We start from the raw sequence: 8,333 nt of genomic DNA, 5'->3' as shown, positions 1-8,333 counted from the left end.
TGGATACTGAGCGCTTTGGGCCCACCCTTTTTTGTCAGGAGAGTGTCAAAACACCATCAGGCATTCATTATCTGTGATGGCCATGAGTGAAAGAGTCCTCCTTTCCACAGCAGATCAATAAGCAGAATACATTATTTTGGATTAAGTGCAGAACTGCAGCAGCCTGTAAATCTGAGGAGGCGTGAGCAGTTTCAGCCCGTTAAAGCACTGTTGTGGGAACAAAGCTTTAAAACAGTGAGATTAAAAGTGAAATTTAATTTACAGCTTGTATATGGACGGATGAATGACACCTTTGAATGTTTGAATGTTTTGTCTTTACACAAAAAGCCAGCTCCTGACACATTTTTGCAACGTAGTAGGCTATCTGTGCTGTGTTAGGATAGAAATGTATTTTATGCCTGCAATTTATATAGTTTTTTTCCATCTCTCAGAGTCTTTCTTAACGCTGTATGTGTGTGTGTATGTGAGTGTGTTTGTGTGTGTGTGTGTGTGTGTAATGCTTTCAGTTTAATGGTATTGTCAGGTTTGTGTGGGCCATTCAGTCTCATACTAAGTTTGTAATGGGAAGAGATTTTGTGGGTTATTTTTCAAATAAAACCAAAGCTTGCAACATTTATGCTTGTGTTTGTTGGACACAATAATATTGTTTATTGCATGCTTCAGTTGCTGCGGACTGAAAGTTAAGTCTGCTTTAGTCAAAATAAGGTTGAGGAGTTGAGCTTTGCTTTGATAAAGTTGTGCTCTAGAACGCCACTTCATCTTCAGTAAGGAGATGTGGGCAACATATTCTTATTCTAGAGGCATAGTTTAATCATGAGCCCCCATTTTACAGTCTACATACCGGGTCAAAAATGTAACTTGAATCTTAAACCTTTTTCTTCTTTTGTGTTTATGTACAGTAAATGATGCCACAGATCCAAAAGTAGTCATTGGTTGACAATAATGCTCAAATCTCAAACTGTATTGTGCCATCCATCTTTCACAATTCTTTTTCATGTATCAGTCGTTCTGACTATCTCTTTTTTTTCTCACTCATCACAATAATGAGACATCAGCTCTTTCGTTGACGGCATTTTAAGTTGTATTATGTCAATACCTGTACTGATGATGGTGTGTGTGTGTGTGTGTGTGTGTGTGTGTGTGTGTGTGTGTGTGTGTGTTGTGTGTGTGTGTGTGTGTGTGTGTGTGTGTGTGTGTGTGTGTGTGTGTGTGTGTGTGTGTGTGTGTGTGTGGTGTGTGTGTTGTGTGTGTGTGTGTGTGTGGGAAGTAACCCAGAAATGTCATCAAACAATGTCTAGGCAGCAATTCTGACTTTTAGGATAGTGTTGGTGTGCATTCATTTGCCAAAAAACTAAATCAACACCCCTTTATTTATCAATTCTGTATCAGTCAGCTTGCTTTTGCACCAAATGATGCTGAATACCAACAAGAGGGTGTTTGGAAGAAGACGTGTATACAAGTGCTAGTGCAAGTGCTGCACCATATTTGTTAGGTACAGGATGATTTGATCGCTTTTTCTCCAAAATCTTCTTTTTAGGAGTGTAGGCAGGGGCAATCATGGGCCAACAGAAGCCCTAATAAATTAAAACATGTCTGAGGCAGCAACAACAAGCAGTAAGGCAGCCCTCAGTCACTCAGATAGGCACTGGAAGACAGAAAAAAGCTGAATATAACATAATGCCAAATGGCTGTGATGCAGTATTTAGCTTGTGTTTGTCTGCTATTTAGCTTATTCTGACTTTGGTTCAATAAGACAACTGAGGAGCTTATTGTGGCTGTAGCCACCTCGATACTTCTGTTCTGAAAACAAAACAAAAATCATATTATAATACTATATTTAAAGATAATACACATTTATCAGCAATTTATATTACTATGATTGCTTTGTCTATTTTCTGAAATAGTTCTCTCTATGGACAGCAAAGTCCATAAGGAAAAACAGACATACTGGTGATAAGATACAACTACTCTGAATGTGTGCCACACACTAAAAGGTTTGCTGCATGTGTGATTGCATTGTATACGGCCATACACTAGTCTTTGTGTTTGCCAATGAAGTCATCATTCGGGAGCCTGAAGCTTAGTTAGTCTGTCACAGGGTCATAAAAAACACACACAGTCTCACCTTCTGACAGTTAATTAGTAATTAAGTGTAATTTACTACATAATCCACATTATTATGCATATTTGTGTTTTTAATATGATAAGTAAAATTATAATACAGTATGTGTCATTCACTGTATTGGGCACAGCTGGCTAGACTTTATTTGTCATTTCATCAAACCTTTTTGTTACAGAAATATTGCCCACACCTTGTTAGTTTTTCCCATGTCGTACACCCAAGCTAATCGCGCCACCATTCCCCATGTTGGGAGTTGTCTTCTATATTGCTTCTAAACCAGGTAGTTTGACAGTGAATGCTCTGTATAATTTCACCATTGTTTGAGGTATACAATATTCACCATTGTAATCTTTCTAACCTGTCCCAGCTGTTGTAGAGTAGGTAGGTTTGCTCCACTGCAGATGCATGCAAAGTCCTACTGAGGCACACTACGAAACACCATGCTTGTAAATATTGTTCTGTATCTAGGTTTGAAGCTGTGAAGAATCTAACAAGTTAAATTAGCGGTTCACAAGTTCAAATCACAGAGCATGTTTTTTTACCTGCGTCAAAGTATTGAAGAGGAATCTTTGTGGGGTATCTCACCCTCTCTCTTCACTCTCTATAACTCTCTTTCTCTCTCGCACGCACGCACACAGACTCTGGAAGTTATAATTGTAGCACATCAAACCACGGTTCTAAGGTGACTGCTGCAGCTGGGTGAAGATTTTGTTGACATTATGGATTAAACAATTCCACAGCTTTCAAAGGCACTGTATATTGGACTTGGATGTTTTACTGTGGACAATGTGCTCATTTTGCAGATGCATGCTTGTCTGAATCTGATGCCTGTTGTTTGATGCTGTCGTTCAGTTATACATCAGTTACTTCTTTCCAACATGTCTCTCAGGCAAGCATGCATTTTGCAGATGCATGCTTGCCCTGTAATAGTTACTTTGCATTATCCTGCTCAGTTTGGCATCTACAACCGAAGTGAACTGATTGTCTATTCACAGAGACACAAAATGATCACTGAAAAGTACCTTCAGAAAAACATTTTGATGTCCAGTAATCAATCATGACTGTACATCATCGCTCATAAAGCTACTGTACACTGAGCCTTGACTCGCTCAATGCCGTGGCTCTTTGAAGAAGTAGCGCCTGCTGCGTGGAATTTCACTGACCAAGGAGTAAGCAGGATGAAGAAATTCAATTTGCCAAGGCCTGCACCTTCCAGTACACAATGCACAGCTTAGCCAGTGTGTGGGAAGTATGAGTGGAACAAGGATCAGAAGATATTTTGTATCTACTTTTGTGTGTACTTCTTGTATAGTGTAATAGAGCAACATGACATGCAGCTCTCTTTGTGATATTTTTCAAAATTTAAATTGCCATTATGACCTTAACCTGCTGCTGTGCAGTAAGACAGTGATACGTGAACAGTGTTTCTTAGCTGTACAGTACAGTCCCTGACAAAAGTCTTTCGCTTATCTATTTTGTAGAAACACTTGCTATTAACCTGACTTTTAATTAATCAATTGGTGTAAAATAAGCTCAATAGAAAGCTAAAACCCTCCCAATGATGTTCAATGCACTGAATAAATTAGTTCACTAAAAAAATATGTTTTATTTTAAAAAAGACAGAAAGGTCAAATTTTGGCAAGACAAACGTTTTGTCGCCTATACAGAAATTGAACAAATTTACTACAAATACTAAAATATGTCAGCAAATTAAAAAGTGGTGCTGTGAGATTCAAATTTAATATCTTGTATGACTTCCATGAGCTTGAGGACTGCATCCATGCGGTTTGGCAAGGATTCATACAATGTATTGATGAAGTCATCAGGAATAGCTAGGAAAACAGTCTTGCATGCCTCCCAGAGTTCATGAATATTCTTTGGTTTGGTCTTCCATGCTTACTCTTTCATCCTACCCCACATATGTCAATGGTGTTCATGTCTGGTGACTGGGCCGGCCAATCCCGGAGCATCTTGATCTTCTTCGCCTTGAGGAACTTTGAAGTGGAGATGGAAGTATGCGATGGAGCACCATCTGCTGGAGAATTTGGCCTCTTTTATGGTTGGGAATATAAGAGGTAGCTAAGATTTCTTGGTAGTTTGAGACTATTGATGTTGCCTTCCAACTGCAGATCTCTCGCACACCCCATACTGGATGTAACCCCAGACATGATTTTTCCCCACCAACTTCCCCTGTTTTCTGGGTGAATCTTGGATCCATGGGGGCTCAAGTAGGTCTCCTGTAATATTTGCGGCAACTTGGTGTAATTCAACAGAAGATTCATCTGAAAAATCCACTTTCTTCCACTTCTCCAGCGTCCATCCTTTTAGCAGGCTTGGGCCTTGGCAAATGCCACACGGTTTTTCAATTGTCTTTTGTTTAGCGCTGGCTTCTGGCCACTGATTCGACCATGGAGGCCATTTCGAGACAGAATCCGACAAACCGTTCTGGTTGACACAGCGACTTCAGGGGACCAGGTCTGGTGGAGCTCTGCTGCAGTGGAAAATGGGCTGGCCTTGGATTTTCGAGCCAACAAACGGTCCTCTTGAGCAGTTGTCTTGCGGAGTCTGCCTGACCTGGGCTTGTCAAAAACATCTCCAGTGTCTTCAAATGTTTTTTTTAATCCTCTGTACTTGACGCTGAGACACATTGAAGGTGTCTGCCACATCAGCAGTGGATCTGGTCTTCAGCCTCTTGATAATCAAAACTTTAGTCTCAGGGTGAATCTTAGGCCTGTTTGCAGATGTCTAGTTGCAGTTGATGTGAAGGTCTAGTGTACTGGGGTTTGTTTTTAGACACACCTGAGACCTAATTGATCCATTATTAGTCACAGGTGAAGCTCTATGACAAGGCGACAACACTTATGTCTTTGCAAAAATTGACTCATTGGGCTTTACCAAGCTGTGATATTAGAATACTTTTTGACAGTTTCTTTTTGCACTGAAACCATTATTACAAAAGCTGTTGGGATTAAAATGAGCCATTCTTGTAAATAAATCTTGATTAGAAACATATTTCAGCGGCACTTCAGGTCAATTTGTACACAAGCGACAAGACTTTTGTCAGGGACTGTATGTGTGTCCATGCATTTCCATTAAAACTAACCTTACCGTGTCTTAAATGAACTGGGATGGTTTCTGAATCAGAGGGTTGCTTAGTCACAGAGTGTATATGTGTGGCATAATTATCCTTTCATCCAAAATGCCACATGGAAAACATCAAGACAACAAGAGAGCTAATGAGGTAAACATTTAACGAACAGGGTCACAGAAATGCCTTCATGTGCTGTTGAATATGCATCAATTCTGTAAATTAGTGACAAGTTTCAAGTAAAATGCTTCTCCCCATTCCTTGCCTGTTAATCTTCACTAGCCCTTTCCATCACAGACACCTTCCTTTTTAGCAGTTACTGTGGAGATTCAGATGACAAGTTAGCTACGCTTCTTTATACATGTTTGATGAAACCTTTTTATTCCACTTCTGGGATACAAGCATGGATGTGTGAGATCTTGTCTGGGGAAAAAGGTACAAAAGCTGGGAGGTTTCCATGTTTGTAATGAGGCTAGCAAGTCTCTCCTGGCTCATGAGCAAACTAGGGCATCGGTAATGAGCGTGCAGAGAAACGAGGCGGTGGGGGCAGAAAGAACGGAGAGAGACATGTTGCGAACCTGAATTGAGCCACAAGCTCAGCTGTCCAGCGGATGTTAGGAGTTAGGAGGGGTCAGTCATACTGAAGTTCCCACTCAACATGAGAAACTAAATGAATTTTATAATAACCACCTCCCTGCTAAACTTTAGAATGCATAAATAACCATGTAACGATATGAACAGTGTTGTCATAATCAATAATTAAACTCTTCTATTGGCCTAAAGGGATAGTAAACCTATAAGAGATACTCATAGCAGTTAATTTGCCTCGGAGCAGTTGTTAACACTTACCTGCTATACAGTCACATAAAAGAAAAAGCAAGCAAGGGCATAAGTTCGGGTTCAAAATCGGGGGCGTTGAAATCTCTACTTTTGAGCAAAATTGAAATTTTTAGCCTCATACGCGTCATTTTCAGCATTCTGGTGAATTCTTTTGAAACAATTTGTGCCTTTTCTGCATCAATGTATGGTGCAGATGTCTTTTTCATGTAAAATAAATTCTATAAGGTTTTGGAGTGGGTTGCATTGGCCAGTTTTGATTATTGGGGGGCAGCTTAGCCTAATATCCCTTTTAATCACCTTATGTGAGTAAACATAATCATATATGAATATTTAAATATTTACCCTGCTCATCTAAAAGTCTCTATAGTTATAGAACCATTGCACATTTTAATTCCATAGTGACTTATTGTTTCATACTGTATATGGGTAACGGTTTCACCTGAGCAAAGCTTGAGTCCTTTGTCCCAGGTTGCGGCAAGATCCGGTGAACCCTCTAGACTCTGGGCTGAGTGCATTATCGCTACCCCTGACCCATGATGAGGAGAGGTATCGATCCTATCCTCAGACGAAAGCCCCTGTGCGCCTCTGCAGGGCTCAGAGATGGCTGAGGCAGGATTCACAATAATGAGAGCAATAGAGGGCAGATTCGGGGACCAGCCTAACAAGAATGGAGACCTTTACACTAAAGTAAAGAAAGAAGCTCGCTGGGCATTTTTATTTAACCCCTCCCTTCTTGCCTCTCAGCTCTTTCTTTCTCTGAGCACAGTTTATGTCTTAACCACACCATGCACTGTAGCCTTGATGGTCTTATCTGGAATTCAAGACCCCTGTGGGAATATATCTCAACACAGACTGTTTGAAAAGTAAATTTGGTTTACTCCCAGTATGAAGTCAGAGGAGCAGTTGAGGTGGTATCAAACGATTTAAAGCATTTCTCAGAAAAAGTTGTTTGAGCTTACCCAGACCTAAGGATAGGATACCTCTGGCTGGGAAGAAAGCTCCCCACTCCTTTGAGTGCTATGGTTGGAGGCATTTGTGGCAACAGAAGTTGCTTTTGAGACAAGGACTCCAAAGAGAAGACTTTGTGTGTGCAAGCCGTTGAGATGATGATTATGTAGCTTGAAGCCTCTAACCTCACAGTGACCAACCACACTATGCTTATTACGGGTGCTGATTTTGGGCCATGACTGCTGCAGGTTTTGGTTAGGCTTTCCCAAAGCTTACATTGTATGGTATGGTGGTGGGAGCGATTAGGGAGTTGAAACAAAAGTTTGTTTTCATGTCCAACAGCAATGTTTTATTTTATTTTTTTAAACAGTAACATTGTTTATGTATTTCATTCGGGTCATATCAGGCTAAAGTTCCTGCACACATCAGAAAATCAAAATGTATCGTGCGTCCAGGCAAAATAGATGGTGCTGGAATTTGAATGACATTGGGACTCAGTCGCTAACTGTAAAGTAAGTTGAAGAAATTGGTTTGGTAAATACGCTTAATTGCTTTCTTGCTGAAAGTTAGACAAGAAGATCAATACCAATATCATGTCTATAGGACACGCATGAAGCTGCCGCTGCTGCTGCAGCAGCCGGTTAGCCTAGGTTAATATAAACAGTAAAAACACGGGAAACGGCTGGCCTGGCTCTGTCAAAAGGTAGCAGACATCTCTGCCTCCAATCCCTCAAGTGGTCAGCACTGAAAAAACAACACGGCAATTGGTCAGTAGCTCAAATTTGCCTGTCAAAGTTCACCAAGTTGAACTTTCCAAAAACGCTCCTCACAGATTGATTTTACTGCCATGAGCAAAAATACTGATTGCAGCAACTCCATAGCAGTGCAATTACTTCAATTTAAAATGTCTCCGTTATAAAAGCAGGTCTTAGGGAGCTGTTAGATTGAAATTAGGAAATCGCGGGTTGGACCTCTCTAAATACTAATACCGGCCCATTCAGCCTCAGTTCCACTAGCTGTGAAGCTCTGTTTAACTCAATCAGGGGGAACATTTAAAGGACTGCCCTCAGCAAATGACTGACTTCACAGTGGCACCAAAGGTTTCTCTCATCTTCAAAATGTCCCTGCAACGCAGACCTAGATCTCCCCACTCTGGACTAGGTCCTCCTAAAAGCTTTCACAGGCCAGCATGCTCTCTGTTATCAATACCAATTTTGTCTGTTTGACGTGCTGATTTTTCTCTGGCGCCTTTTTCCAATTCCAATCCACATTCCTGCATGTTAATTTTTTCTTTTATCTTTATAGTGCTGTTTCTGAACAGTAGGCTGTGTATGT

The 8,333-nt window shown here is 40.6% G+C and overlaps 1 protein-coding gene across 1 annotated transcript in view; it reads left to right on the top strand.

Moving 5' to 3' along the window:
• Nucleotides 1–8,333, top strand: part of LOC116689499 (EGF-like repeat and discoidin I-like domain-containing protein 3) — a 123,100-nt gene that overhangs the window by 10,195 nt on the left and 104,572 nt on the right.

This window comes from Etheostoma spectabile, chromosome 5 (assembly GCF_008692095.1).
Source record: "Etheostoma spectabile isolate EspeVRDwgs_2016 chromosome 5, UIUC_Espe_1.0, whole genome shotgun sequence".
Lineage (NCBI taxonomy): Eukaryota > Metazoa > Chordata > Actinopteri > Perciformes > Percidae > Etheostoma > Etheostoma spectabile.
The sequence above is the reverse complement of the archived record's forward strand: the minus strand, read 5'-3'. Positions and strand labels throughout refer to the sequence as shown.